Below are 14,061 nucleotides of genomic sequence, written 5' to 3' on the forward strand. Positions count from 1 at the left end.
ATGAACGTTAATGCAAACAGTGCCAAACTATGTTCCAATGTGGTTGCACCAGTTTATACTTTTATCAGTAATGTGTAATGATCCTGTGCTTACATATCCCCTTCAACATTTCATATTCTCAAGTTTTTAAAAGTTTTGTGACATGATACTATATTGTGGCCTTGATTGGCATTTCCATAACTGATGTTACGGACATCTCTTCATATGATAATCAGTTATTTCCGTGAAATATCCAGTCATACCCTCTCATTTTTCTTTTGGGTGGTTTATGCCGTTGTTGATTTGTAAATATTCTTCAAATACTGTTGATGTCTGCTTTTGTTGGGTTTATATATGGTGAAATGCATTTCTCAGATTGTAACTTGTCTTTTCATGTTTAAAGACTTATTTTGATAACAAAAGTTACTGATTTTAATATAGTCAAATTACTTTTTTTGAGTTAATGTTTATTTGTATCCAAAAAAGGTTTTTTTCTATCTCAAAGTCTAAAATAAAAGTTCTCACAATATGATCTGAGGACCACTGGGATCCTTGATACCCTTTCAGGGGGGCATTTAATGTCAACCCATCTTCAAAAGAATAGTAACACGTTATATGCCTTTTTCACTTATTGTGCTGCCATTTGTATGAAAAGTGCAAAAGCTCTGGTTTATAAAACAAACCTACAGGGACTTCACCTGTCAAGGCCAGGTACACATCTGTCCTATAGTCAATGCATAGCTTACTGCTGTGCTTTCTCAGTAAAAGAAAAGGCCACTTTAAGGTGTCCTTGATGAAAGAATGCATATTGTTAATTTGGTTAGATCTTACTCTTTAAGTATGTGTCTTTTAAATATTTTGCATTACTGCATAGGAATTGTTCCTAAAGCTTCTGCCAGATATGATTGTTGTATAGAGCAACAACACTTAAGTGATTGAGAAGTGAGATGAATCAGATGCTTTTTCCCGGATCATCATTTTCACTTGAAAACATGATATACAAATTATAGTAATTCAGACTGGGGTATTTGGCAGACATTTTCTCAAAAATGGATGAAGTGAGCCTTCATCAAGGAAAACAAATAGCACTTTCCAGTATTTGGAGATCAGTGCCAATATTAATACCATTTTTTGATTTTATATAATGAAGAGTATATTTCCAGATGAGTATACATCTCCAAATGATCAATGATTTTATGATGTTATAAAACCTAGCACAGGTCAAAGGTTTATTCAAAGACTAAGTTAGACTAAAAATCTTAATGTAAGAAGAATATTCATTGATGAGGATTTAGTTTCTACATGGTGAATAACCTTTAAGAAAGCACTACATTTGTTTTGGTGTGGTGCCAAAAAAAAAAAAAAAAAAAAAAAAAACCAATCCAGAAGGCTATTAAAACACTTCTTCCTTTTCCTATTACATATCTGTGTGAGACTAGATTTCCTTTAATATGTTTTTTTTTTTTTAAAGATTTTACTTATTTATTCATGAGAGAGACACAGAGAGAGAGAGAGAGAGAGAGAGAGAGGCAGAGACACAGGCAGAGGGAGAAGCAGACTCCATGCGGGGAGCCTGGTATGGGATTCGATCCCGGGGCCGTGGGATCAGGACCCGAGGTGAAGGCAGATGCTCAACTGCAAAGCCATCCAGGCATCGCTTTAATATGCTTTAATTAAAACTACATTTTGAAACTGGTCAAATACAGGAGTGAATATGAGACTCTTAGTCCAGATGTTAAAGAGAGATGCAAAAATATAGAATGTAATTTTTCTAATTAAACCTTGTTTTGAAAATTTATCTTTCATAAAAATGTACTATTCATGTTAACATTTGGCACCGTTTTAAAAAAATTACAGATTTAATAATTTTAATATCTAATATATTAAAAATGGCTAGATAGGGGGATCCCTGGGTGGCTCAGCAGTTTGGTGCCTGCCTTCAGCTCAGGGCGTGATCCTGGAGACCCAGGATTGAGTCCCACATCAGGCTCCCTACATAGAGCCTGCTTCTCCCTCTGCCTGTGACTCTGCCTCTCTCTCTGTCTCTCTGTCTCTCACGAATAATAATACTAATAAAAAAAAAACCTTTAAAAAATGGCTAGATATAACTTACAGAAATGAAGCTCTTCGGGCTTCTGAGTATTGTGAAAGAGATCTTGACACCAAAAGTTTGAGAATTCCTGGTTAAAATATATTTTACTAAATTTTCTAATAAAGATTTTTGGGATTAGTTTGTTTATTTTGACATCAGACCTTAATTTATATGGTCGTGGACAGTGTGTGGGCTGTCTATAAATACCAGAAAAGGACACTAGAATAATTAAATTTTAAAAATATGTAAAACGTCCCAGTCTATCTTTGTAACTCCCACAGATCAGATATCTTTCATTTCATTCTTTTCTTGAGTGTTTTGGTAAGGTTGTCTGTTTAGTTATTCATCCACCCATGAAACATGTGAATTAAGTAAATAATAACCCTCATATCTTTTTCCCAGCTCTCTCTGTATAGGACTACCATATATGGGGTACAGGGTCCTGGGCTCCCAATTGCCACGTCTTTAGTTGTCAGTCTCACTGGTCCTGCCTGGAAAAGACTGACCTGCTTATTTTTTTTTTTTTAATTTTTTTTTTTTTATTTATGACAGTCACACACACACACACACAGAGAGAGAGAGAGAGAGAGAGAGAGAGAGGCAGAGACACAGGCAGAGGGAGAAGCAGGCTCCATGCACCGGGAGCCTGGAGCCTGACGTGGGATTTGATCCTGGGTCTCCAGGATCATGCCCTGGGCCAAAGGCAGGTGCCAAACCGCTGCGCCACCCAGGGATCCCATGACCTGCTTATTTACAGTGTACGTCACTCGTCGTAGTTGGTGTTCAGTGGATCTATGTTGATGGAATACTTGCTACTTTGGTGTCCGCACAATACCCAATTTTCTGTTGAAATGATAGGAAGTGAGTTGGGGAGAAGTATTTGTGTTCCTTTATTTTGCGATTTCTTATTTGGCCCTGTGAGTATCAGATACTAACTCAAGAAATTTCCTGTGAGGTTTTAATCTTGCCAGTACTATCTCTGACATAGTTATTAGCAAGGATGGGGGAGAGAATTCTATTTTTATTGAAGAGCTGCTGTGTGTCAGACACTAACATGTCTCCATTAGTGTCTTAGCAGCTCTTTGTGGTGATAGCTTTATCGTGATGTTTTATGGGTTATGGAACAGAGGAAGATCATAGAGACAAAAGAGCTAAGAAACAAACGTAGCTCAAGGTCACAGCAGATTCAAATGCACCTGTTTCGCTGCAAAGGGCCTGCTTTTTCTACCATATAAAATTGCCTATATAAAAATCTGAGTCCCCATAATATTGACTGTTTTATGCAATGTGATTTTTGCCACTGTTGTGCAAACAAGTTAAGAGGCAGAGCCATCCTGTACACTTGCATCTCCAACTTGTGTTTATGTATAAATTACACTTTTTATTGGACTCATTCATCTCATTAGATCAGAGAGAGATGGAGTAGGTGAGAGAGCACTAAATTTGAAGCCAGATAACTTTCTCCTTTATGTCTCATCATTGGCCTTTATTAGCTGTGTTAACATGTTCGAATCAATGAACCTCCCTGGACTCTAGCTTCCTAACTGGTAAAACAGAGCCAACAATAGAAAACGTTTCCCAGTGTAATTTGGCTGCTGGAAACATCCAATTTTGATAATATCTGTGCAAAGGCTTTAAAAGCAGAGGGCTGTATCTAAGGGGATTCATCACTTGGAATTATTCATTAGAAGTCCTGGATCTCACTGTCATATAAAAATTGTATAAAATAGCATTAATGGTTTTCTCCTCACCCCTTGACTTCTGGGGCTGCCTTTTGAGACTGTGTCTCTCTTCCTTTATTAGATTGAGTCATATAAAGTTGCTAACATTTGGCTGTTTTTTTAACCTACAAAAATGGAAATTTCATATGATTAGTGCTAATACACTAATAGTTATTAGTGAAATTATACGTGAACGATTAATAATAAAAAAAAAATCTATGCTTTTGTGTTAGCTATGTTGTGATCATAGGTCCATATGGACAAAAAGTAAGCAAGCCTAGATCTTGGTTATGTTTTTCAAAGCAAACTTTTACTTTAAATTTTCTTTCTGAGACTATCTTGATTCCACGTGGTAATCCCTACCAGCTGAGAAAGGTTTTGTGTTGAAGAAGCACGAAAGGTAAGAAGTATGAGCAGGGCTGATAGGGAAAGTCCTCTAGAATGGAAAGACGACTACAGCTGTATCGAGAGATTTATCTCTCATGGATACTATAAGTGGGGAAAACTGGTAAGAAAGTTGGTAAGTATAAATATGAATTAAGACTTAAGAGGTTGAAGTTTCTTCATTTAGAGAATCATTTGTTAAGGCTCATAACTTTTTAAAAATAGTAAATTTTGGGTGTTTTTTTTTGTTTGTTTTTAAACATTTTCTCCAACAGAGTGGGGAGGTGCTTGTGGTTGGTGAATGATCCTGTCTCTGTCTTCTTTCACTTACTGTGTTTTCACAATTTCTCCAATACATGGGGCTCTTAAATAACTTTTTGGCTGGGAAATATACCTGAGTGGCTTCTAAGCACAAAGTAAGCCTTAAAATTATCTGTTAGTCCAGACTTTATGAAATTTACTCTGCAGTTTGTAGAAAAACAAAAATAAGTTTCACAGGTTATGTACTTTGTCCCTGCCATCCACAAATTAAAACTAAAAAAAAAAAAAAACAAAAAAAACACCAAATACTTAAACACTTGTGAAGTCTCAGAGGAAGAAATCGGAAGTTAAGAATCAAAGATATGAAAAGCCAAATTTAAGACATTAAAAAAAACTAAAAAAGCAGCTACTAGGCTTATTTAATTAATGTGACTTTCCTTTAAGAATCAATTGTGACTCACCCTTAATTCCATACAAGTAGCTCAGTCATTTAGGTTTCAGAGAAGACTTTAAATGCTTCCTTGCATGAAGTATTTTACCTTTGGTTTCAGTTTTTGCAGAGTCGTGGCCATTTGTGCTCTTAAACCAAAACTATTTTGCCTTTTCCTTTCTCTAGCATTTCAGTTCTTTATTGATCTCCCTCGCTCTGAGGATTACGTCATAGCCCTGCTGTGTTGGTGCTCCTTACTGTATCCCAAACTGATTTTAACCCACTATCCACACACACAGCGTTATCTTACGCTTTACAAGCAGTAAGTGTAACACATTTCTTAAAAATAGGGATTTCTTAAAGCCTGATGCATGAGCCCATGGAAGAAAATCCTGCCCCATGCAATTGAAAGGAACATTGACAGGGAACAGTTAATTGGACTTATTTTAGTATTTGAACTTGGAAAAATCAAATCTCACCTATAAATCTGTCCCTTTATCATTTAATCATTAAAAAAAAGAATTTATGACCTCACTAGCACAGACAGCCGTTTCACATTGGAATCACAAATATTCTTTAAATAAACTCTGCATTGGATGAACTTTTTTTTTTTTACTTACCAGTTTTTCCTGTCTCTTCCCGTCTCTGTAGGCAAGATTGGATCAGCAACTGAGTCTAACATCTGATGTTGAGGGAAATAGACTTTGTTCTCTGCTTGGGCTGCTCGTGTTGACCAGTGGGAAATGCTGCATTAGCTCTCAGACCAAAACATTTAAAGTACTCTGTGAGATGTTGACATCTTGCCAAAGGCTCGAGTGTCAAATACTACAGATGTCCAGTCCTCTTCAGAGCCCTGCTCTACCAAGCGCTTGTATAAGTTGGATGTGATTTATGCTTATGGTTACAAATTATCAAGGCCTGACCAAACACTAACTGATAGGAAACTGGGTTCAGAGAGAAAGGGGAGAGCAATAGAGCAAGTGAGAGCTCCAGCCAGCAGGAGGCTAGATATTTCCCATGCCTAGCTGTGACCTCTTCCTGTGAAGCTGTTGTAAGAATAGCTTCTGTGTTTATTGGGAAGTATTTTCAAATTGTACTTCACATGGCTTCAAGTAGCTCCTTGAAGCTTGTTGGAAAAAAATCGAGAAATGTTGGAGAGTAAAATAGACCAGAACGTTTGTCACTCTGTGCAGGTAGGCGGATCAGGAGTCTTGATTGAAAATCTAGGTTATCTCCTTCAGCCTTGGGTGCCTGACTGCTCTACCCTTGACCCAGTTCCAGGGGTGTGCTGATCGTGCCTGATATTCTAGCTGTTATCTTGACACATTCCTAACCTTGAACTGGTGCTGTTATGACTCTAATCTTTCTTCTTGTTACCCCCTTGTTTTACATTTGGTTTCTGGGCACCCTGTTTGACTCCTAATTTCTGGATTCCTTCCTCAAACAAATTGTTGCTGGGATTCACTGTTCTTACACAGTACTCTGGGTTGATGCGATCATACTACCTCTCAGGAGGAAGGGGGGGCCTGAGTCTCATACACTATCTACTTTGAACTCATCTGATTTGGACTTGTATCATCCACTTTATTCATTTTACCACTTTCTTTCCCTTTCTCTTAGGATAGCATGCTCATTATCACTCATGCTTATTATCATTGTCACACAAAATAAAACCCTTCAAAGCTCTCACTTAAGCCCTTTTATTAGATATTACTGTCTATTAGTTATCCAAGGTATAAACCATCAAATTATCCTTCAGTGATTTCATCTTCTCATACCCAATCACCAAAGCCCGATGATTTTTTTTTAACAGCTAAATATTTCTTGTTTATGATTCCCACTAAACCTGTGTTCCCTACCCCAACATACTCTCCAGTGCCTGCCCTACACTCATCCATGAGAGGGATCCCTCTAAAATATAAATGTAGCCATGTCCTTTATGTGGGTCCTTGTCACCTTACAAGGCAAATTCATCCCGTTGAACCTGGCAGATCTAGCCCTCATCTACCACTACCCGCCTTCAGCTTTACATTACAGCCCTGCCCATTTGTTTCAACTCCCTGCAGATCCTCATGGTTCTTGCCTCCTTGCTTGGGCTTACGCCTTTTTCTCTGCCCAGAATATCTCTTCTCTCCTTTTTTCCCTGGGTCATCCCAAGTTTGAACTATTTTTAAAATGTCAGCTATTCGGTACTTGTCAATTTTCATTATAACCACACATCATCTCTATTTATATTTGATTTTTGTTTACATGGAGTCCTCTTAAAAATTAAGTGTTTGGCTTCATCCTAAGGAAAAATGCCTTTGAGATTCTACATTGCATGTGTTTATTTTTAAAATGTGCTAACATGATAACTATTTAGTAAATTTGTCTATTTCTTTTTTTGTTTTAATAAGAGATTTTGTTTATTTATTTGAGAGAGAGAGTGCGTGCGCCAGCGCGTGAGCGAGCATGAGGAGAGGGTGAGGGGCAGAGGGAGAAGCAGGGAGCCGAATGCAGGGATTGATCCTGGGACTCCAGGATCATCACCTGAGCCTAAAGCAGTTGCTTAACTGACTGAGCCACCCAGTCGCCCTATCCTATTATACTGTGGAATCACTGTTTCTGGATGCCATTTGGCCTACTCTTCCTCTGAGAAGCTGTGACTGGCTTGCCATGCTGGGTAAACATATCCTCTTTCCTGTTACCCAAAAATATTATTAACCCTTCCATCAACCTATTATATCCATCTGTTCATCTAATCAGCCAACTTATTTATTGATTACTTTCTGTCGGCCAGGTACTGAAAGGGCCTTGGGGTAGAACTGTGCTTCACCTGTGCTCCTTAATCATCTTCTCTTTGTTTCTCTCACATGGATCAGGAGCTGATGAAGATGCATATGTTGTCAGTTTTGTATCTTCAGCACCTACCATTTTTACTCATGGATTAGAAGAACCCAAAAGTAAAGATGTTTCTTGCCTTCTTAATTTTCTTTTTCTTCTAAGATTTATTTGTAACACTTGTGTTTCAAAAATGAGACTTGTAAACATTGATACAGGGCAGAGGAAAAGTAGGCTTACTTTTATTTTTGAAGACTTACGATTTATATGTAAAAAATGAACTGATTTTATAAATATTCAATTTGATATGCAGGAATAGGTTTGTTTGTAGTCTGGTAATTGCTTCAGCTTGTTCAGATACATAGAAACCTTGAATCAGATGTGTGTATTTTAACCAAAACTAATATTTGGGGCTGTGTGGATCAAAGTTGGCTCAATTTATGATTGCAATCTTTTAAAAAAATATTTGTTTTATTTTTTAAAAGATTATTCATCAATTTAGAGTACAAGTGGGATGGGTGGAGGGAGAGAATCTCAAGCAGACTCCCTGCTGAGCGTGGAGCCCCACTGAGGGCTCAATCCCATGACCCTGAAGTCATGACCTGAGCCAAAATTCAGAGTCCAGATGCTTAACTGAGCCACCCGTGGTGCCCCATGATTGCAGTTTTGAAGGGAACATCTACTACGTGAGAATGCCAAAGGAACAAATTTTTTTTTTTTTTTTTTTTTTTTTTTAAGAATTTGACCATTTGTAATGGTGTTCCACTTTTAAGTTGAAGGAAGAACTGAAGGTACCTGAAACCCAAATCTCTTAAGTCTTATGAATTCCTCATTCTTGGGGAATTATAAGGAAAAACTATTGATGGAATTTGCTAACACAAAACTAAGGACTTGGGAAAATTTGGGGGCATGACAAGCATGACATGAATAATGAGCTAAAGATCAGTGTCTGGGATGTAAATCTGTCCTAAGCAAACACAGAGGGCATATTCCCATCTAATTTTAGAAGCATACCCCTTTTTATTATATTTGAGTTGATCATGTCAATAGTTTTGCACTCTGCCAGAAGCCACTGAACTGTCCCAGGAGTCTCCCGCCCTTCCCCGCATTCTCCACTTGAGGCAATGACCAGCATGTAATGTGCATTTCCATGTGGCTTGGACCGTGTCCCATTTCCAAACACACCATCTATTTGATTTTTTCACCTCTGGCCTTTGTTAAGCTATTTCCTCATCCTGGAACAGGTCCCATCTTCTGTCACTACCTGTTGAACTCCTATGCATCCCTTAAAACCCAGCTCAGACTCCACTGTTTATGGAGCTTTGCCTTATCTTACCAGTTACGATGAATGAGTGATTACCCCTCTCTGAATTCCTGCATGGCTTAATTTGAATTCTGATGAGGCCACTTCTCAGACCTTGTACTGTGTCACAGATGGTTGTCTCACCTGGTTTGGGGAAAAGTGTATCTTTTGATGCTGTACCCTGAGCCTGTTATTCATGGTGTCATTAGACCTGTCAGCCAGGAGAACAAGTGATTTTTCTATAGCTTTTGTCACCCCAGATTGCCAAGGCTGTCCAGGCCGGCTTTATGTGCTTAGCACATTATTATCCTTTTGCTTAGCAATCCATAGACACCTCGCCTTCTAAGACTCTAGCTCACTGAATAAAGGAAAGTCTTTTAGATATAAAAAGGTGATTGTATGTGTTCAACGAGGACTTCCATTATTTTTCCTTCTTTTTTGTCCTAGCCTAAGCAATTTAGACGTCATTTTCCGTAGGTATGTGTGCATTGATTTATTTAAGTCAAATTAAACTAATTTAAAATTCCTATCAAAGTTATGCACTTATGTCCTCTGAGAAATCATTATATAAATCTTATAGTGGAAGGTAACAGCCCTTGCTGTTTTCCTACGCCTCAGTGGCTACCTTTTTCACTTTGTAGCCATCATTTTAAGTTTTTAACCCTTGTATTTTTACATAAATGACGGATCTTGACTTTTAGTAACATCTGTTGACTTCTTTGTTTGGAAGATGAAGTTTCAGCTCCCTTACTCTTTAGCACTTCTCCTCACCCAGGTAATTATGTCCATAGTCTCTAGATAAATTTGGTATCACATATTCATATAATGAGAGCTGTGTAAATGTTATCTATGGCTGAGGCGCCTCCCATGCTTTGAAAGGGATTGCAATCCCCCAGCTTCCTCTGGTGACCAGGAGAACCCATGCCCTTTTGGTCTAGCAAGGGTAGGCTTCCCTCATGGTGCAGGCTGCCCATTGTCCAGTTTTCAGCTACTCATGCTATGTCAACATGCTGTGTAAATATTAGCTCTCCTCATCACTTCAATGTTGTAATTTGAGCCAAACCTTATTTAGTCCAGCTCTTAGCTGTACGAACAAGAATACATTTAAAAGTATTTTTGCCCATAGCTGTATTTAGAGAAATATGTAAAGTCCAGGTGTGCATAAATGCATATGACTTTTGCTGGATAGATACTTAGTAGCATTATAACTCAACAGGGGAAATGTCTGTGGAAAAATCCTTGTTCTTAGTAATTTTTTGTTATATTTCCCTGGAGAGACCTATCTTGTTATTTTAGGCATTTTGCTTTTGGCAGCTCTTTTTTTTTTTAATTTATTTGAGAGAACACATGCTCACGAGCAGAGGGGCAGGAGAGAGAATCTTATGCAGACTTGACACAGAGTGTGGAGCCCAATGCATGGCTTGATCTGACCTGAGCTGAAAGGAAGGGTTGGATGCTTGACCGACCGACTGAGCCACCCAGGCGCCCATTGGCAACTTAATTTAATAGCAGTTCCTGCTGTCTTGGGAAAGTCACATATATACCCCCTTCCAAAACTATGTTTTGATTCTTCTAGTTGAAGCTTATCGCTCTGAAAAGCCTTAAGTTCTGATCCTTTACCTTGCAGTAGTTTTTTTTGTAGTTTTTCCAGAAGACTTATTTCATATTTGATAAGCAGGCCTCTGGGTTTTGTTTATTTAAAAATAAAGGCAATCATTTAGAACATAAAAGCTTCTGAATCCTAAATAGATAGGCTAGGGTTTGGCTGGCAGAGCTGAAGACTGTTAGGAGAACAAGTTCATGAAAGAAGATGCAGTCTGAGGAAAACCTAACAAATAACTGTCAGGATGTGGGAGGAAGGCAGGGACTCCTGTGTTGGTAAAAATCCTATGAGGGGGGTATCTAGTATACTGTAGTAATTGGTAACCCTCATGTGTGACAGTATGACTTAAATATCTACCTAAACTTATGTTCAGAAGGGAGGATGTCTAGATAATGAGCACTGAGTAGAGACAAAGTCCATGGTGGTTCCATGATATTTCTCATCAGGATGTGGGGTGTGACTGGCCGGTGGCCGAGCATCTCTGCCACCAATGCCTTTCACAGATGTCTGTAACTGAACACTGCCCCTTTTCCTGCAGCCTTCCAGTCCTTTCCTGGAGGTCTCAGTTCGTCAGAGCTGGCCTCTGACGTGAAACCTTTGACCATCTTTGGCTAGCATTCCATTCAGGACAAAATAAGATAGAAATCATAGGGAATTTGTCCAGCGTGGACACAGAGTCAGAGTTAATCTGTGATTCTTTGCAGTTTCCCACGTAACGGTATTTGGAGAAAGTTAAATTTGGGTACACGAGAGAGCTCTGCCTCTGATCAACCAGGAGACCTTGGGCTTGTTCCGTAGTTTCTCTAAATCTAGACCTAAAGGGTCTGGTGTCATGTACCGCATTAAAATTGCTGGAAAGGTTAAATGAAGCAGTGTGTATTTTCTTATCGTAGCGCCCAGCCAAAATAGGTGGTCCGTAAATGGCAGGGGCTCTTATTAGTGTGATCACAGGCTACTTATTTCTTTACAATTTTCTTGAAAATGTACTGTCATTGACTGTATGGTAAAAACAGAGGGCTATGCTTTGCAGCTTTAATAAATGTTATTGATTTCTAAAGGAAAGATCCAAATTTGAGAGTGGGTCCTGGGTTCAGTGACCGTGGTTATAGGAACGCTCTCTCAGATGGCATGGCCATACGTAACCTTGGGAAAAGTATTGCTGAACTATAAACATACTCTCAGGCAGAAGTAAGCAGCCACCTGGTGAGCTCACACCTTTAAAGACAGGCCCAGCTGATAGAAGGCTCCCTGAGTTGGTTTAGTCTGTGGCCTGGCTTCTCCGAGGCCCTTGGCGAGGGCGCTGGGTGTCTCCTTTCCCACCCCTTTCCTCAACGGGTCCCTTTGTCCCTTTCTGTTTTTCTTAATTGAAGTTTAGTTGACGCACAGTGTTCTATTAATTTCAGGTGTACAACATAGTGATTCAACAATCCTATGTATTACTCAGTGCTTGTCATGTTAAGCGTCGCTCCCATTTGCGTACAAATGTTATTACGATATTTTTGACTGTATTCCCCATGCTGTACTTCTCATCTCTGTAGCTTATTTTACAACTGCAAGTTTATATCTCTTGATCCCCTTTATCTCCCTCCTCTTCACTCTTGCTAACTCAAGAAAATTTTTAGGGTTCCACTGTTTTTAATTAGTGTAGACAAAATGTGTGGTCCTAAAGCCTCTCCATTGCCAGGAATCCCATTAGACTGCTGCCCTGCAGGGAAAGACTATGCTGCTTACTATGCTAATGGATTATTTCCTGATGTCTAGATGAGTCTCTCGTTTTAAAGCTGAGGAGAGGCAGGAAACATTTTTCATTAGGTAAGAAAAACAAAAGCTCATATGAATGAGTTGGTTTTTTTTTTTTTTAATTATTTTGTTCAGCTGACTGGTTATTAATCCATTCTGGCTTTTTGTGGGAAGTGGCTTAGGTGTTTTTATGTTCCTTTTTTTTTTTCTTTTAAAATTTTTTCTTTTTTTAAATTTTTTAATGGGTTGGCCATAGGGGAAAAACACAATGTTTGAATTTGCTAAATGATTTCTTGCATTTGCCAAACCAGATATTACTTATCAATCCACATATGAAGTCTGTGCTGTTTGCCAGGAGTTAGGATGCTTACCATTCTCTTAGAGGCACTTAGTTTAAAAAAACAAAATAAAACTGCACATGATACAGCTACTTCTGAAATAGGAAAATGGTGTGGTTTTAAAAAGAAAATGATTGAGAGCTTGTAGACCTTTTTGATCTGTTAAGTTTGGAGTGGTTTCTAAGTGACCTTGCCTGGAAGGCATGTTTATCTAGCTTCTTTCTCTGGAGCTCTTATTCTACAACATTAATTTACTTTTTCTGCTGTATGCCAATTGCAAGGTTTTATTTAGTTTAAATATTTGTAGGATCTTGCCGCTGTAAAGTTTTCTTTTGGGCATTTGAAACATTTGTTGACCCATAGTCCTGGGAATATGGGAGTCAGCATGTGTGATTAGTTGAGACTGAGGTCCCCTGAGAAGATGGCCTTAGGACACTGGTTTGGGCGCACAGTAGGTGTGTAGCTTTGGACACTTTACCTCTCTGGGTCTTAGAAGTCTCTTCCTTGGAATGAACTATACAAAAGCAATAATAATATTTACTTCAAAATATTTGTTGTACGCCTGGCACAGAGAAGAAGAGCAGCCTTAATGTTGCCCTCCATAAGTAGTATTTCCTTGATGGAGATTTAAAAAAAAAAAAATCTCGAAGAAGCTTGCATTTTAGGGGGTTGGTTTCTTATTATCTCTAAAAGGTAATGATTGCTTAGAGAAAACATGATTTTCAAATTGAGCTTAACTATAATATTTATGGATCTGTATCTTATAATTTTCCTCTGGCCTGTGTTCAGACTGTTTAAGTGTCATCTGGACCATTTGGCATAGAGGAGACTCAGACAGATTTTTAAATGCCAAGTTTCTCTTCTATGCTACAGGATTTGAATGGTAACTAATATTTGCGGCTTCCTTTCCCACCTTTTCTCTCTAACTTGCTTTAAGCATTTCGTATGCTGACAACATAAGAATCAATTTGTTTTGGCCTCAAGTTCAGTTTTTCTGGCATGAAATTGACTTTATTATTTATAAGATAAAAGTTAGTGAGGGTGCAGACCCAGTATCTATACCATTCCAGTTTGTGGGTCTTTGTGGTGCTCTGAGGCATTTGTAGGCCAACTTTTGGGAGTCATTATCATTCAGAGGCATACAGTGGGAGTTCCTACACTGCCTGAGGCCACCCTGCAGTGGATCTGAAAGATCTGGAAGGTACGGGGTAGCTAGGTCAGAGGTATAATCAAATACTCCAGAGCTTCACAATCATTATTTGTTTTTGTTTTTTTTTTAAAGCACAATCATTATTTGTAATGAAATGTTACCACTTTCTTTAGCCCTGTTGGTTGGCTTTGCTGACACAAAAATTTTTAGTATATTCCATTATATATGCTGCTTATTAAC

The 14,061-nt window shown here is 38.4% G+C and overlaps 2 protein-coding genes across 12 annotated transcripts in view; one reads left to right on the top strand and one right to left on the bottom strand.

Moving 5' to 3' along the window:
- Nucleotides 1-14,061, top strand: part of MED12L (mediator complex subunit 12L) — a 323,628-nt gene that overhangs the window by 137,177 nt on the left and 172,390 nt on the right. The window lies entirely within an intron of this gene.
- Nucleotides 1-14,061, bottom strand: part of P2RY14 (purinergic receptor P2Y14) — a 51,741-nt gene that overhangs the window by 18,837 nt on the left and 18,843 nt on the right. For 2 of the 5 annotated variants that reach the window (XM_035705233.2, XM_049099606.1), the window contains exon 1: nt 5,488-5,972. The exons of 2 other annotated variants lie outside the window; for them this stretch is intronic. The gene's annotated coding sequence lies outside the window, so the exon portion shown is untranslated. Of the gene's footprint in view, nt 1-4,898; nt 5,195-5,487; nt 5,973-14,061 lie in introns of those variants that run through there. One more of the 5 variants, XM_035705243.2, reaches the window with a different exon arrangement.

Source organism: Canis lupus, chromosome 23 (genome assembly GCF_003254725.2).
Source record: "Canis lupus dingo isolate Sandy chromosome 23, ASM325472v2, whole genome shotgun sequence".
NCBI classification, from domain to species: Eukaryota; Metazoa; Chordata; class Mammalia; order Carnivora; family Canidae; genus Canis; species Canis lupus.